Consider the following 19,007-nt stretch of genomic DNA (forward strand, 5'->3'; position numbering starts at 1 on the left):
CAGCCGGCCCTGGAGGCGGGGACTCCGGTCCAGGCTGGGATTCCTCCGGTTCAGCCTCTGAATCGGATTCCCAGGCCATCACAAAATTACTTGTAGATAAAAAAGAAAGAGGGGGTTTTTTATTACCAGATTTGAGTTTATATTACAAAGCGGCTTGTTTAACGTGGGTGAAAGACTGGCTAAAGCTAGAGAATACTGATATCTTGGATTTAGAGTGCTTTGATAACAGGTACGGGTGGCACTCGTACCTGTGGTACGAAAAGGTGAAAGTTCATAGAGGCTTTCTAAATCATATAATTAGAGGACCATTATTTCAAGTATGGGAAAGAAATAAGAACCTGCTGGAAAAGAAAACCCTGTGGTGGATCTCACCAATAAATGCCTTAACTGTCAAAAAAAACTAACATGGAGGGGGGGAAAGCTACCTATGAAGATCTTATCTATAAAACTGATCAGGGCATAAAACTTAAGCCCTATGAGGAGGTAAAGAATGTACTCACAGGGTGGCTGCAATACCATCAAGTGAATGATCTGTTAAAAGATGTTAAAAAGAAACTGGGATTTGAAGATACAAAATTTAAATTTAATGTGGAAGTCATAGAAGGTAAAAACAAAACATTATCTAGGATGTATGACCTCTTACTGGATTGGTATACAAAAGACGAAGAGGTGAAGGAGGCCATGATAAAATGGGCCATAGATATTGGTTACAAAATTGACTTTGTAAAGTGGCAAGAATTGTGGAATGTAAATATGAAATTCACGGCGTGTACGGCACTAAGGGAGAACCTCTGGAAGATGATTTATAGGTGGCATCTCACACCAGTGAAATTGGCTAAGATTTATAAACCGAAGATTAAGAAATGCTGGAAATGTGGAGAGGGGGATGGTGAGTTCTATCATATGTGGTGGACATGCAGTAAAGTAAAAGGCTTTTGGGAACTGATTTACAACGAACTTAAAAAAAAAATTAAGTATACTTTTCCCAAAAAGCCTGAAGCTTTCCTGCTAGGAATAGTTGGCAAGGAAATCAAAAGAGGACAAAAATCTTTTTCTATATGCCACAACGGCCGCTAGAACTATGTTAGCCCAAAGCTGGAAAATGGAATTAATACCTACTATAAATGACTGGCAGATCAAGATGATAAATTATGCTGAACTAGCTAGAATAACAGGAAGAATAAGAGACCAGGATGACCAGAAGTTTCATGAAAATTGGAACAAATATCTGACGTATATAAGAGATAGGTATAGAACTTCGATGACTCTGGCAGGGCTGGAACAACTCTAACAGTGTTTGGCAACTATGTAAAGGAGATAAAACACGTAACTTTAGAAATTATCTGATACTTACCAATGAAGTGAAGAGAAGTCCGAGGCTCGGCGGAGCCCAAAATAACGGTGTACTATATAAATGATTCTTGTAACAGCTATTTATATAGAAAGGATTATTGTTTTGTGTACATTCCATTGTAAGAATGGAAACAGAGCCAGAGCCACAGCCTGAGTCTGAAACAGTCCTTGATAGAGTGCCAGAGCCAGAGCCAGAGCGAGACCCTGAATCAGTGCCAGAACCAAGCCCTCATTCAGAACCAGAGCCTGAGAAAGAGCCAGAGCCAGAACCAGAGCAACAGCCACAGCCTGAGTCTGAAACAGCCCTTGATAGAGAGCCAGAATCAGAGAATCAGAGTCAGAACCAGATCTTCGGTAAAGACGTGGTCTGGTCTTAGCGCAACTGCTCCTCCCACCCGCGATAATAGAGATTGGGTGTTCCAATACATCCCCCCGTAGGGAACCTGCCCCAGCCATTCTGTTGGCTGAGGCCCCCTCCCAGGCAGCCCTGACCCTTTCCCCTTAAAAAGCAAAATACAAACTATACAATAACCTAAAAAATAGTAAAAGAAAAACAAAGCAAGAAACAGTTATGCTAAACTTAAAATAATCCCCGCCCCAACTAAACATTTGTCCCACCCCAGAAAGAAAATAACAACAACAACAAACCACCGTTTGAGGTGCAACAGAGACACAGCCAGAGACAGAGCAAGACCCTGAATCAGTGCCATAACCAAGCCCTCATTCAGAACCAGAGCCTGAAACAGAGCCACAGCCCGAACCAGAGCAACAGCCACAGCCACAGCCTAGAGCCACAGCCTGAGTCTACAACAGTACTTAATACAGTGCCGGAGCCTGAAGCAGAGACACAGCCTCAAACAGAGCCTGAGCCTGAAACAGAGGCAGAGCCACAGCCACAGCCTGAGTCTGAAACAGTCCTTGATAGAGTGCCAGAGCCAGAGCCAGAAATAGGGCTTGATACAGGGCCGGAGCACAAAACATAGCTGCAGCCACAGCCTAGAGCCACAGCCTGAGTCTGCAACAGTACTTGATAAAGTTCCGGAGCTGGAGCCGGAGCCAGAGACACAGCCAGAGCCAGAACAAAACCCTAATTCAGAACCAGAGCCTGAAAGAGAGCCAGACCCTGAAATATAGCTGGGTCAGAGGCAGAGGAAGAGCCATCATGAGACCCTGAATCAGAGTCAGAACCAGATCTTCATTCAGAACCAGACCCTGAAAGAGAGCCAGAGCCACAGCCAGAGCCACAGACGGAGCCTAGAGCCACAGCCGAGATCCACAGCCTGAGTCTGAAATAGTGCTTGATAGAGTGCTGGATCCTGAAACAGAGACACTGTCTGAAACTGAGCCTGACGCTTAAACGTAGCCAGGGGCAGAGGGAGAGGCAGAGCCTGATACAGTGCTTGAAACAGCGTAGGAGCCTGAAGCAGAGACACAGCCAGATCCAGAGACACAGCCAGAGCCAGAACAAAACCCTAATTCAGAACCAGAGCCTGAAAGAGAGCCAGAGCCAGAAACAGTGCTGGATAGAGTGCCAGAGCCTGAAACAGAGGCAGAGGCAGATACAGGGCTTGAAACAGTGTCGGAACCTGAAACATAGAAACAGCGTGAAACAGAGACAAAGGCTGAGACACAGGCCAAGCCTGAAATAGAGCTAGAATAGACTAAGAGGTTAAATCGGTAATGATACAGTGGGCAAAAGATTTTGGGTATAATATCCAATTTGATGAATGGGGAAACTTGTGGAAAGAGAATATAAAATTTACTGCATGCACGATATTGAAAGAAAATGTTATGAAAATGTTTTACAGATGGTACATCACACCTGTAAAGTTAGCAAAGATGTATAAGACGTGTAACAAATATTGGAAATGTAAAGAAAAAGAAGGGACGTTTTTTCATGTGTGGTGGGAATGTAAGAAAGTGAAAAGCTTTTGGGAAATGATATATAATGAAATGAAAAAAATGTTAAGATATACTTTTGTAAAAAACCCGGAGGCCTTTCTTTTAGGGATTGTAGGAAAGGATATAAGAAGAAAAGACTGTAAACTCTTCCAATATGCAGTAACGGCAGCCAGAATCTTGATGGCCCAGAAATGGAAACAAGAGGAAATAGCAGAATGGAGACTGAAAATGACAGACTATGCGGAATTGGACAAATTAACTGGGAAAATCAGATACACCAAAGACCAAAAGTTCATCGAAGACTGGGGAAAGTTTGTAGATTATCTGAAAAACATATGTGGCGTGAACACAACGCTAGTGGGATTTCAAGAGGCACTGTAAAAATGGAGAAGTATTGTTAATATGAAATAGTGGGAGAAGGGAAGTATAATGGCAATACGAAAGAAGGGAATGTGTAACCAAAGTTATAAATACGGATGATTGTCAGAGACGCTGAAGGAAGTTCAAAAAAGAAACAATTTGTTGTATTTTGGGTAAAATTGTATAACTGTTTGGAAAATCAATAAATTTATTTATATATATATATATATAAAAGAAATAGAGCTAGAATAAGACTTCCGGATATAGCGCCATCGGTAATGGCGGAATCCTTCTGACTAGGGGGGATTTGCCTCGGGGGAATCGGGTCTTACAGCTACGGCGAAACCGGAGACCCTTCAAAAACCACAGGCAGGCGAAGCCTGTGAGCGTGGGATTCAGCGGGCACCCTTTGCGCCCCCCAAATTCGCGGGGAACCTCGACTACGGGTTCCGGAGCGAAGCGGGTGAGCGGCGCGGTGCTGTGAATTGATTGCTTCTTCCCCGGAGTGAAGCCACACAGCCGTTACTGGAGAGCGCTGACTTCTTCTTGTGAAAATTATAAAAGCAACTACCTGTGAGTAGGGGAAATTTGGAAGTATAAGAGAGACTTAATTTGACACCGAAGTGGGGAAGGTTTAAACAGGAAGTCCGCCTTCCTCTTTTGTAAATAGATCAAAGCAAAGAGAAAACAAGCTAAAGCCTGGGAAAACTGACTGGAAAGGACTAAATTTCTAACACTAAAATATCGTAACCCCCCCCCCAAGGAAGCAGGGGCAGGAGGGGGGAAGTTTTGGACCGTATATACCTACAAGAGAGAGGGGAAAAACCTAAAATTCACCGCTCTAAACTTGGGAACGGCTGCCAATAGACAAAGACTGCCGTGCTTTGAACTGAGCTTTGACTGTGAACAGGGGACTTGCTGACAGTTAGTTCAGCAAGAGAGATACATTGTGGCCAGTTTCCTCTGCTGCTGCTAAGAAAGAGGGAAAGTAACTGAAAAGAGGGAAAGTAACTGAAAAGTAACAAAAATTTGAACTGTTTATTTCTTTTATTGCTTGAGTTTAAAAAGAGTTTTTCCTGGATTATTGCAACTGTTTCCCCCTAGAGGAAGATTCTGAAACTGTTAAACTGTTACCAGGGGAATTTTCCACTTGTAAAGACAAACTGCGTAGCTGGGATTGACCTTAGCCTCTCTATTGTTTAAGTGTTATGGCAGATGGGAGAGAAAAAGTAGATTCACAATTCCCAGACAAAACAACAAGATCTGGGAAGAATTGGGCACGAAGACAATCAGTTGCTGGCCTTCCCACTTCATCAGTGACTGTACCATCACAACCTAAACCTAGTGGAATGTCATCAGAAGATACTCTGGCGGCTGCATTGGCTAAGATTAATGAATCTTTGGAGAGACTTAATAAAAGGGCTGAAGAGACAAATAAGAGGGTCGAAGAGACAAAGGTGATAGTGGATGAGACAAAATCGAAGGTAGATGCAGCAACTACTAAAATTGATTTAAATACAGAAAGCTTAAATAGTTTGGGACAAAAGGTGAACACCAACACATAATCTATTCAGAAATTGCTGCAGGAATCAACTCTGACCCGACAGACCGCAGAGGAAGCCAAGAAGAAAGCTGATGCCGTGGAATTCAAGACAACTCAATTGGAAACGGAGAAAGTCCCAGATTTGGAGAGGCAAATTAAGGATCAGAAATTGACGCTTTCTATGATTGAACTCAAGGGAAAACAGACGAACTTAAGGATTAGAGCAGTACCTGAATTGGAGAAGGGCAGTTTGATAGACTTTTTGACACAGGAATTTGCAGAGTTTTGGAAGTCGGATTTGAAACAAGAAGACTTTAAAATCGTGAGGGCCTTCAGACTGGGAAGAGGAGGAAAGAAGATTAAAATAAGAGATTGTCTGATTACTCTCCGATCTAAGGAAGAGAGAGATAAAATCTTGGGTCTGCACTTTCAGACTCCTTTGACAATTCTGCAGTAAAGAGTGGAAATCTTTAAAGATATACCGAAACATCTTTTGGATCTTAGGTCCAACTTTGGAGATTTGGTTGCCCTTCTGAGAAGGAACAAAATTATCTTCAGATGGGAATTCCCCCAAGGCCTATTCTTTAGCTTTAAAGGAAGGAAGATAAAAATAAGATCAGTTGAGGAAAAATACAAGTTTTTGAGAGACCACGGAGAAGATCTGCAGAAAGAACTTGGAAAAGAGCCAGGAGTTTTGGACAGAATAATAATAATAATAATAATAATAATAATAATAATAATAATAATAATAATAATAATAATAATAATAATTTATTATTTATACCCCGCCCATCTGGCTGAGTTTCCCCAGCCACTCTGGGCGGCTCCCAATCAGTCTTAAAAACAGTACAGCATTACATATTAAAAACTTCCCTGAACAGAGCTGCCTTAAGATGTCTTCTGAATGTCAGGTAATTCTTTATCTCTTTGACATCTGATGGGAGGGCGTTCCACAGGGTGGGCGCCACTACCGAGAAGGCCCTCTGTCTGGTTCCCTGTAGCCTCACTTCTCGCAATGAGGGAACCGCCAGAAGACCCTCGGCGCTGGATCTCAGTGTCCGGGCTGAACGATGGGGGTGGAGACGCTCCTTCAGGTATACAGGACCGAGGCCGTTTAGGGCTTTAAAGGTCAGCACCAACACTTTGAATCGTGCTCAGAAACGTACTGGGAGCCAGTGCAGATCTCTCAGAACCGGTGTTATGTGGTCCCGGCGGCCACTCCCAGTCACCAGTCTAGCTGCCGCATTCTGGATTAATTGCAGTTTCCGGGTCACCTTCAAAGGTAGCCCCACGTAGAGCGCGTTGCAGTAGTCCAAGCGTGAGATAACTAGAGCATGCACCACTCTGGCGAGACAGTCCGCGGGGAGGTAGGGTCTTAGCCTGCGTACCAGGTGGAGCTGGTAGACAGCTGCCCTGGACACAGAGTTAACCTGCGCCTCCATGGACAGCTGTGAGTCCAAAATGACTCCCAGGCTGCGCACCTGGTCCTTCAGGGGCACAGTTACCCCATTCAGGACCAGGGAATCCTCCACACCTGCCCGTCTCCTGTCCCCCAAAAACAGTACTTCTGTCTTGTCAGGATTCAACCTCAATCTGTTAGCCGCCATCCAACCTCCAACCGCCTCCAGGCACTCACACAGGATCTTCACCGCCTTCACTGGTTCTGATTTAAAGGAGAGGTAGAGCTGGGTGTCATCTGCATACTGATGAACACCCAGTCCAAACCCCCTGATGATCTCTCCCAGCGGCTTCATATAGATATTAAAAAGCATGGGGGAGAGGACAGAACCCTGAGGCACCCCACAAGTGAGAGCCCAGGGGTCTGAACACTCACCCCCCACCACCACTTTCTGGACACGGCCCAGGAGGAAGGAGCGGAACCACTGTATGACAGTGCCCCCAGCTCCCAGCCCCTCTAGACGGTCCAGAAGGATGTTATGGTCGATGGTGTCAAAGGCCGCTGAGAGATCCAGCAGAACTAGGAAACAGCTCTCACCTTTGTCCCTAGCCCGCCGGAGATCATCAACCAGCGCGACCAAGGCAGTTTCAGTCCCATGGTGAGGCCTGAATCCCGATTGGAAGGGATCCAAATGGTCCGTTTCCTCCAGGCGTGCTTGGAGTTGTTCAGCAACCACCCGCTCAATCGCCTTGCCCAAGAATGGCAGATTTGAGACTGGGCGATAGTTGGCCAAATTGGCCGGGTCTAAAGATGTTTTTTTTAGAAGCGGTTTAATGACCGCCTCTTTCAGCGGGTCTGGGAAGGCTCCCTCACAGAGGGAAGCATTCACCACCCCGCAGAGCCCATCGCCCAGCGCTTCCCGGCTCGCTTTTATCAGCCAGGATGGGCAAGGATCAAGGAGACAGGTGGTCGGTTTCACTCGTCCAAGCAGCCTGTCCACATCCTCGGAGGTAACAGATTGGAATTGATCCCATATAACAGGACCAGACAGAACTCTAGCACTCTCCCGCCCTGGCCCTGCTCCCACGGTGGAGTCTACCTCCTTCTGAATCTGAGCGATTTTATCTGCAAAAAACTTTGCAAAAGCATTGCAGGAGATCTTGGGGTCCCTACCAGGCCCCGGTGGTACAGGTGGTTCCGATAAACTGCGAACCACCTGAAAAAGTCTCCTGCTGCTGTTTTCTGCAGATGCAATGGAGGCGGCGTAGAAGGCCCTCTTCGCCGTCGCCATTGCCGCTTGGTAGGCTCAACGTTGAGCTCTAACCCGTGTCCGGTCTGATTCAGAATGAGTTTTCCGCCACCGGCGCTCTAGCCGTCTCAACGATTGTTTCATCACCCTCAGCTCCGGGGAAAACCACGGGGCTGTCCGGGCTCCATGCAATCGGAGAGGGCGCTTCGGAGCCAGACAGTCAATTGCCCTGGTTAGCTCCGCATTCCAGCGTGCCACCAGGGAATCAGCTGAAAGGCCATCAACTTGGGATAAAGCATCCCCTACCACTCTCTGGAAGCCAATTGGATCCATTAAGTGGCGGGGGCGGACCATCCGAATCGGTCCCACCTCCCTGCGGAGGGGAAGGGTTGCGGAGAAGTCCAGTTGCACCAGGAAGTGATCTGACCATGGCACTTCTTTTGTTTCGCTTTTAGTTAATGTCAGATCACCAACATCCGTAGAGGTAAACACCAAGTCTAAGGCATGTCCGTGGCTATGAGTTGGGCCAGACTTATTCAGGGACAGCCCCATGGAGGCCATGCTTTCCACGAAGTCCCGAGCGGCCCCTTGTAAGGTCGTGTCGGCATGGATGTTAAAATCCCCCAGGACAACCATGCTAGGTGTCTCCAGGAGCATATCCGCCACGACCTGAAGCAGCTCGGGCAGGGAATCCTTGGTGCAGCGGGGAGGTCGGTACACCAGTAGGAATCCTGTACTGCCCCTATTGCCCAACTTCCAGAACATGCACTCAGAAAACTGGGTCTTCCCAATAGGACGCCTGGTGCAGACTAATGACTTCCTAAAAATCACTGCAACCCCCCCTCCCCGCCCACATGACCTGGGTTGCTGTGTGTAAGAGAAACCTGGTGGGCAAGCAGCGGCAAGGACAGGCCCATCTGCTTCATCCAACCAGGTCTCTGTCACACATGCCAGGTCACATCCTCCATCCACAATCTGGTCGTGGATGGCAGTGGTTTTATTCATCATTGACCTGGCATTGCACAGCAACACTTTCAGGTCATGTGGGTTTCCCTTGCTGATTACTGTATCCTTCCGGTCAGGACCAGACCTGGAGGCAGGGATAGTCCTCAAACAACGGCTAAACCTGCCTCCTCGGTAATGACATGGTCTGGTCTTAGCATAACTCCTCCTCCTGCCCGTAATCACTGAGATCGGGTGTCCCAATACATCTCCCCCTGTGGAACCTGCCCCACCCAATCTATTGGCTGAGGCCCACTCCCAGGCAGCCATGACCCTTCCCCTTAAAAGGCAAAATACAAACTATATAATAATTTAACAGAATAATAATAATAATAAAACAAAACAGAACAGAACAGAACAAAACAAAGCAAGGAACAATAGTGCTGACTCAGTGCTTATCCCACCCCAAGCAAAAATAAAATAATGAAATAATATAATATTATAAAAAACAACAACCACCATTTAAAGTGCTGCAAATTAAAAGCGATTAAAACATTTAAAACCATTTTGTCCATTGCTGCCGGTAGCTGCTCAGGCCTCTAAACTGTAGTGGTAGTGCAGGCCCCGCCCCCTAGGCCGGATGGAGTTGGCAGGAGAGGGAGCGGTCTTCCCAACACTCACGCAAGCAGCAGCAGCAGCAGCCGTGTCCCGGAGGCCTCTCTCAGGCCTCTTATGCTGTGGCAGTGAGTGCAGGCCCCGCCCCCTAGGCCGGATGGAGTTGGCAAGAGAGGGAGCGGTCCTCCCAACACTCACGCAAGCAGCAGCAGCAGCCGTGTCCCGGAGGCCTCTCTCAGGCCTCTTATGCTGTGGCAGTGAGTGCAGGCCCCGCCCCCTAGGCCGGATGGAGTTGGCAAGAGAGGGAGCGGTCCTCCCAACACTTACGCAAGCAGCAGCAGCAGCAGCCGTGTCCCGGAGGCCTCTCTCAGGCCTCTTATGCTGTGGCAGTGAGTGCAGGCCCCACCCCCTAGGCCGGATGGAGTTGGCAGGAGAGGGAGCGGTCTTCCCAACACTCACGCAAGCAGCAGCAGCAGCAGCCGTGTCCCGGAGGCCTCTCTCAGGCCTCTTAGCCCACCAAAAGGAGGGAAACCAACATCATTGTTAGAACTAAAGCAACTACTAGGTGCTGAAGGAGGAGAAGCAAAGTAACTACATCATGGCACTGCAAGTATTAAGCTGGCATGTGAATGGACTTAACTCCCCGGAAAAGAGACGGAGAGTCTTTCATTTTTTTAAAAATGAACAATTGGACCTGATTTGTTTACAAGAAACACATGTGATAAGGCTACACAGGAAGATTCTAAGTAATAAAAGATTAGGACATGAATTTATTTCATCATATAAAGTAAAGAAAAGAGGAGGAGTACTTTATGCAAAGGAGAGCCTATCACCGAAATTTTTATTTAAAGATGATCAAGGAAGATTTGTTGCAATTGAAATTCAATCACAGGGAGAGAAATTTTTGATATTAGGTATTTATGCACCAAATGAGGGGAAATCGGAGTTTTTCAAGAAGCTACACGAGATTCTGATGGACTATTTGGACTATAATATGATTTTGATGGGAGATATGAATGGAGTAGTGTCCACTAATATGGATAAGGCACAGAGACAGGTAGTAACAAAAGATGGTAGACTACCAAAGATGTAATTTGATATGACTGACAATATGGACATAGTTGACATTTGGAGAACTAAGAACCCCATGGGAATAGAAGGAACTTTCTATTCTGAGGCCAAAATGACATGGACAAGAATCGACCAAATTTGGCTAACTAGGGGGCTGGCCCCGAAGATTAGAAAAGTGGAAATTTGCCCTAAAACTTGCTCCGACCACAATGCGGTGAAGATGGAAATGAAACTAACACCAATTGGTTCCTTTAGATGAAGGATGAATGACACATTGTTTAGGAATGAAGAAGTGACTAAAAAGGCTCAAAAGAACTTGAGAGACTATTTTGGGATAAATTTGAACACCACAGTTGAAAAAAGAGTAATCTGGGACGCCAAGTAAAGCAGTCATGAGAGGGTTTTTGATACAGCAGAACGCAATTAAGAAGAAAACCCAAAATGAAAAAAAAGGATAAAATTCTGGAGAAAATAAAGGAAGGAGAAAAGAGACTGAGAGCAAAACCAAAATCACAGGAAATCCTGAAAGAGATAAAGTTATATCAAGTACAATACACGAAACTGATCAATCAGGAAATCAAATGGAAGATCAAACAGATGAGACAAAAGACATTTGAATCGGCAAATAAATGTGGGAAATTGTTGGGCAAAATACAGTGGTGCAAGACGAACGCCTCGCAAGACGGAAAACCCTCTAGACGAAAGGGTTTTCCGTTTTGGAGGCGCTTCACAAAACGAATTTCCCTATGGGCTTCTTCGCAAGACGAAAATGTCTTGCGAGTTCCTGCGGTTTTTTTTACCTCCCCCCCCTTTTCCTAAGACGCTAAGCCGCTTATCAGCTGATCCGCTGATAAGCCGCTTAACAGCTGATCGCTAAAAGCCGCTAAACTGCTAATAGCGCTAATCCGCTAAGCTGTCAATGGGCTTGCTTCGGAAGACGAAAAAACCGCTATACGAAGAGCCTCACGGAACGGATTAATTTCGTCTTGCGAGGCACCACTGTATTGGGAGATTTTGGAACAGGAGGGTGCCAAACTGAAACTGCAGAGTTTTGAGAAACTAAAAGATAAAGTGCGAGACTGGTTTCATTATTATCAAATAAGGGAGGCCTATAACTTGGAGAAAAAAATTGGTTTCCAGGTGGAAAAATCAAAATTGGAAACAGAACTGTTAGATCCCAAAACTTCAGATTTTATCAAGAATGTATAACTTGCTGTTGAAATGGAATACTCAGGATGAAATGGTTAAATCTGCTATGATAAAATGGGCACAAGATGTTGGACATAACATAATGTTTGCTGACTGGGAATAGTTGTGGACCACAGGTATGAAATTCACGGCATGTAATGCCTTAAGAGAGAATATTATGAAAATGATATACAGGTGGTACATGACACCAGTCAAGCTTGCAAAAATATACCATTTGCCCGATAATAAGTGTTGGAAGTGTAAAGAAAATGAAGGTACATTCTTTCACCTTTGGTGGACATGCCCAAAGATTAAGGCTTTCTGGGAAATGATCTATAATGAAATGAAAAAGGTATTTAAATATACCTTCCTGAAGAAACCAGAGGCCTTTCTCCTGGGCATGGTCGGCCAATCGGTGCCAAAGAAGGATAGAGCTTTCTTCATGTATGCAACAACAGCAGCAAGAATACTTATTGCAAAGACACAAGATCTACCCACCCTGGAAGAATGGCAGATGAAAGTGATAGACTATATGGAATTGGCAGAAATGACTGGCAGAATCCGAGACCAGGGAGAAGAGTTGGTGGAAGAAGACTGGAAGAAATTTAAAGACTATCTGCAGAAACACTGTAAAATTTATGAATCTTAAAATGATGTTGGATTGAAATGAAACGGCTTCAGCAACAAAATTAAAAGAATATGTAAAAATGGATTGATCATCAGATGAAGATACGAAGTTTTAATATGTTAAGATATAGAATTAATTTAAAAACAATGAGGGTAAGGATCTGCAGAAACACTGTAAAATTTATGAATGTTAAAATGATGTAGGATTGAAATGAGATGGCCTTAGAAACCCAGTTAAAAGAATTTGTAAAAATTGGATTGATAATTAGATGAAAATATGAAGTTCAACATGTTATGATATAAAATTAAGATAAAAACAATGAGGGTAAGGATTTGCTGAATTACCATGTAAACTGGAATACAAAAAAGGGAGGCGTGAGGAGGTCAGGAAAATAAGTAAATGAACCTTAAGATATGGAAAGATTGATTTGTTTTTAATTGTGTTTTTCTCACTGCCTTGCCGTGGCGAAGGGGCTTGAAGAACTCAGAGAAGCTATGAACTATGCCGAGCAGGGCACCCAAGATGAACAGGTCATAGTGGAGAGTTTTGACCAAACGTGATCCACCTGGAGGAGGAACCGGCAAGCCACTCCAGTATCCCCGCCAAGAAAACTCCATGGACAAAGACAACAGGCATATAAAAGTTATGACGCTGGAAGATGAGCCCCTCAGGTCGGAAGGCGTCCAACATGCTACTGGGGAAGAGCGGAGGGCAAGTACAAGTAGATCCAGAGCTGATGAAGCGGCTGGGCCAAAGCCGAAAGGACGCTCAGTTGCGGATATGCCTGGAAGCGAAAGGAAAGTCCAATGCTGTAAAGAAAAATATTGCATAGGAACCTGGAATGTAAGAACCATGAACCTGGGTAAGTTGGAGGTGGTCAAAAATGAGATGGCAAGAATAAATATTGACATCCTGGGCATCAGTGAACTAAAATGGACGGGAATGGGTGAATTCAGTTCGGATGACCATCATATCTACTACTGTGGGCAAGAAACCCGTAAAAGAAATGGAGTGGCCCTCATAGTCAACAAAAGAGTGGCGAAGGCTGTACTGGGATGCAATCTCAAAAATGATAGAATGATCTCGATACGAATCCAAGGCAGACCTTTTAACATCACAGTAATCCAAGTTTATGCACCAACTACTGGTGCTGAAGAAACTGAAATTGACCAATTCTATGAAGACTTACAACACCTTATAGAAGTGACACCAAAGAAGGATGTTCTTCTTATCATAGGGGATTGGAATGCCAAAGTAGGGAGTCAAGAGATAAAAGGAACAACTGGCAAGTTTGGCCTTGGAGATCAAAACGAAGCAGGGCAAAGGCTAATAGAGTTCTGTCAAGAGAACAAGCTGGTCATCACAAACACGCTTTCCAACAACACAAGAGACGACTCTACACATGGACATCACCAGATGGGCAGCATCGAAATCAGATTGATTATATTCTCTGCAGCCAAAGATGGAGAAGCTCTATACAGTCAGCAAAAACAAGACCTGGAGCTGACTGTGGCTCAGATCATCAGCTTCTTATAGCAAAATTCAAGCTTAAACTGAAGAAAGTAGGAAAAACCACTGGGCCGGTAAGATACAATCTAAGTCAAATCCCTTATGAATACACAGTGGAAGTGAGGAACAGGTTTAAGGATTTAGATTTGCTGGACAGAGTGCCTGAAGAACTATGGATGGAGGCTCGCAACATTATACAGGAAGCAGCAACTAAAACCATCCCAATGAAAAGCAAATGCAAGAAAGCAAAGTGGCTGTCCAACGAGGCCTTACAAATAGCGGGGGAGAGAAGGCAAGCAAAATGCGAGGGAGATAGCGAAAGATACAGGAAATTGAATGCAGATTTCCAAAGAATAGCAAGGAGAGACAAGAAGACCTTCTTAAACGAGCAATGCAAAGAAATAGAGGAAAGCAATAGAATGGGAAGAACCAGAGATCTGTTCAAGAAAATTGGAGATATGAAAGGAACATTTCGTACAAAGATTTCCATAATAAAGGACAAAAGTGGAAAGGACCTAACAGAAGCAGAAGACATCAAGAAGAGGTGGCAAGAATACACAGAGGAATTATACCAGAAAGAAATGGATGTCTCATACACCCCAGGTAGTGTGGTTGCTGACCTTGAGCCAGACATCCTGGAAAGTGAAGTCAAATGGGCCTTAGAAAGCACTGCAAATAACAAGGCCAGTGGAAGTGATGGTATCCCAGCTGAACTATTTAAAATTTTAAAAGATGATGCTGTTAAGGTGCTACACTCAATATGCCAGCAAGTTTGGAAAACTCAGCAGTGGCCAGAAGATTGGAGAAGATCAGTCTACATCCCAATCCCAAAGAAGGGCAGTGCCAAAGAATGCTCCAACTACCGCACAATTGCACTCATTTCACATGCTAGCAAGGTTATGCTTAAAATTCTACAAGGAAGGCTCAAGCAGTATGTGGACCGAGAACTCCCAGAAGTGCAAGCTGGATTTAGAAGAGGCAGAGGAACCAGAGACCAAATTGCAAACATGCGCTGGATTATGGAGAAAGCTAGAGAGTTCCAGAAAGACATCTACTTCTGCTTCATTGACTATGCAAAAGCCTTTGACTGTGTCGACCACGGCAACCTATGGCAAGTTCTTAAAGAAATGGGAGTGCCAGATCACCTCATCTGTCTCCTGAGAAATCTCTATGTGGGACAAGAAGCTACAGTTAGAACTGGATATGGAACAACTGATTGGTTCAAAATTGGGAAAGGAGTACGACAAGGCTGTATTTTGTCTCCCTGCTTATTTAACTTATATGCAGAATTCATCATGCGAAAGGCTGGGCTGGATGAATCTGAAGCCGGAATTAAGATTGCCGGAAGAAATATCAACAACCTCAGATATGCAGATGACACAACCTTGATGGCAGAAAGTGAGGAGGAATTAAAGAACCTTTTAATGAGGGTGAAAGAGGAGAGTGCAAAATATGGTCTGAAGCTCAACATCAAAAAAACGAAGATCATGGCCACTGGTCCCATCACCTCCTGGCAAATAGAAGGGGAAGAAATGGAGGTAGTGAGAGATTTCACCTTCTTGGGCTCAATGATCACTGCAGATGGTGACAGCAGCCACGAAATTAAAAGACGCCTGCTTCTTGGGAGAAGGGCAATGACAGGCCTAGACAGCATATTGAGAAGTAGAGACATCACCTTGCCAACAAAGGTTCGTATAGTTAAAGCTATGGTTTTCCCAATAGTGATGTATGGAAGTGAGAGCTGGACCATAAAGAAGGCTGATCGCCGAAGAATTGATGCTTTTGAATTATGGTGCTGGAGGAGACTCTTGAGAGTCCCATGGACTGCAAGAAGATCAAACCTCTCCATACTGAAGGAAATCAGCCCTGAGTGCTCACTGGAAGGACAGATTGTGAAGCTGAGGCTCCAGTACTTTGGCCACCTCATGAGAAGAGAAGACTCCCTGGAGAAGACCCTGATGTTGGGAAAGATGGAGGGCACAAGGAGAAGGGGGCGACAGAGGAGGAGATGGCTGGATAGTGTTTTCAAGGTTACCAGCATGAGTTTGACCAAACTGCGGGAGGCAGTGGAGGACAGAGGTGCCTGGCGTTCTCTGGTCCATGGGGTCACGAAGAGTCGGACACGACTAAACGACTAAACAACAACAACAACAACAACTTATTATCTACTTTTTTTTTTTTGCATTTTAAAATTTTATTAAATTCCATTATATATACAACAAATCCAAGTTTCAACGTTTCTCATACATTTTGGACTTCCTTCAACGTCGATGACATTCATTCGTAGTTAGATCTTAGAGTCGCATTCCATTTCTTCATATTGCCATTCATACTATTTTTATAACTTCTTTCGTTTAAACAATACCTGTTAATTCTTTACAGAGCCTCTTTAAACCCCACCAGCGTTGTGTTAACTGAACATTTATTCTCCAGGTAACCCACAAATTTCCCCCAGTCCTCTATAAACTTTTGATCTTTTAAATATCTTATTTTCCCTGTTAATTTGTCCAACTCCGCGTACTCTATCAATTTTGCTCTCCAATCTGCCACCGTTGGGATTTCCTCCTGCTTCCACCTCTGAGCTATCACAATTCTGGCTGCTGTCACCGCATACTGGAAGAGTTTGTAATCTTTTCTCTTAATCTCTTTTCCCAGTATACATAGTAAAAAGGCTTCCGGTTTTTTAACAAAGGTATAACCCAGCATCTTTTTCAATTCGTTGTAAATTTCCTCCCAGAAACTTTTAATTTTTTTGCACTCCCACCATTGATGATAGAATGTCCCTACCTTTTGTCTGCACTTCCAGCATTTATTATCTATCTTATACATCTTGGCCAGTTTTACGGGGGTCATATACCACCTGTACTGCATCTTCATCACGTTTTCCTTAAGTAGCGTACAGGCCGTAAATTTTATATTGACTCTCCAGAGCTTTTCCCAGTCTTCCATCTGGATGTTATACCCGATATCCCTGGCCCATTGTACCATCACTGACTTCACCTCCTCATCCTTCGTGTACCATTCTAGTAAAATTTTATACATTTTAGAGAGGTTTTTATATTCACTATTTACTATCTCCTTTTGGAATATTGATTCTTTCCCCTCGTAACCCCTTTCCTTTACGTCTGTTTTAAACATCTCATTAATCTGGAAGTAGTGCAGCCAGCCCTGTGTAAGCGTTTTAATCTGGTCGTATGGTTTAACTTTCCATTTCCCTCCTTCGTTGATGACCATTTCTCCATACTTCCCCCATCTTTCCTCCATGTTGACTTTCTTTACACTTGTTAACTCCTGCGGTGATAACCAATGTGGTGTTCTCGGCTCTAGTATATCTTTGTACCTGTCCCAAACCTCTATTAATGGACCCTTAAATATATGACTACAGAAGCCCCTGTGCACCCTTTTTTTATCCTTCCATAAGTACGCATGCCACCCAAATTTATTATTGTATCCTTCGAGGTCTAATAGCTCTCTGTTTTCCAACTTGACCCACTCTTTTATCCAGCACAGACACGATGCTTCGTAGTATAATCTCATGTCCGGCAGAGCGAAGCCCCCCCCTTTCTGTTGCATCTGTTAGTAGCTTGAATTTAATTCTGGGCTTCTTCCCTTCCCAAACTTATCTGGAGATCGCTTTTTGCCATTCTTTAAAGTTTTTTGTTCCTTTTAATATGGGGAGTGTTTGAAACAGAAATAGGAGCTTGGGTAGCAGCATCATTTTTACCATGGAGATCCTTCCCCAGAGCGATAATTTTAATCTGGCCCATACCTCCAGGTCTTTTTTAATTTTGTTCCAAACCGGGACATAGTTATTTTGGTATAAGTCGATATTTTTGTTAGTAATCCAAATTCCCAAATACTTTATCTTTTTAACTACTTCAATTTCAGTTTGTTGTTGCAGAGTAGCCACCGCATCCTGGTCCATATTTTTAACAATCATTTTTGTCTTGCTCTTATTCATTTTGAAACCAGCCAATTTCCCAAATTCCTCCATCTCGTCCAGAATCGCCTTTATACTTTCTGTAGGTTCTTCTACCGTTAGGACCACGTCATCCGCATAAGCTTTGACTTTATACTTATTTGAACCTAGTGTCACCCCTTTTATTTGTTTATTTTGTCTTATTGCGTTCAAAAGTACTTCTAAGACCACTATAAAGAGCAGTGGCGAGAGCGGACAGCCTTGCCTCGTCCCCTTACATATTTTTATATCCTCAGTCATAACGTTATTGACTATCAGTCTCGCCTTCTGCTCAGTGTATATTGACCTTATACCATTTAGAAATTCTTGTCCCACCTCCATTACTTCCAGGTTTTTTAACATAAAATCCCAGATAACATTATCGAAAGCTTTCTCCGCATCTACAAAGATTAAGCTAGCTGGTTTGTCAGAGCTCTCAGATAAATATTCAATGAGATTGATTATATGTCTTGTATTACTTCTTATTAACCTGCCCGGAAGAAAGCCTGTCTGGTCTTCATGTATTATCCTTGTTAATATCTTTTTTAATCTTTTAGCCAGGATGCCAGCGAATATCTTATAGTCTGTGTTTAATAAAGAGATGGGTCTATAATTCTTAACTTGTGTTAGGTCTGCATCTTGTTTTGGGATGATTGTAATAAAGGCCTCTTTCCACGTTCCGGGCATATCTCTTTCTTTTAGAATATTATTCATTACTTCAATTAGCGGTGTCATCAACGTATCTTTGAATTCTTTATAATAACTCGATGTGAAACCATCGGGGCCCGGTGCTTTCCCTCTTTTCAAATCTTTTATCACTTCTTCTGTCTCTAATCTATCTATTGGGGCGTTTAGCTGTTCTTTTTGCTCAGGAGACATTTTTTTGACGCTCTTTTCTTTTAAATATCTTTCTATTTTTTTCTTGTTATTCCTTTCTTTGTATCTGTATAGTTGCTCATAGAAATCCGTGAATCCTTTCCTGATTTCCTTCGAGTCGGTTGTTTCTTCTCCATTTATTAGTAATTTGTTAATTGTGTTTTGCTCTTTCCTTCTTCTGACTTGCCACGCAAGCCATTTACCTGATTTATTGGCAAATTCGAAATTTTTTTGTCTTAACCTTTTGATATTCCACTCGACCTCCTTGTTTATTATCATTGCAAATTGTGATTGAAGGGATTTTATTTCCTGCATTATTCTTTCATTATTTGGTGTTTTAATCAACTTTTGTTCATTGTCCATTATCTGTCTCAGGATCTCTTTTGACCTCTTATCTCTATTCTTTTTTTTCAA

The sequence above is a fragment of the Podarcis melisellensis genome, assembly GCF_964234715.1.
Source record: "Podarcis melisellensis genome assembly, chromosome: W".
Classification (NCBI taxonomy): Eukaryota; Metazoa; Chordata; class Lepidosauria; order Squamata; family Lacertidae; genus Podarcis; species Podarcis melisellensis.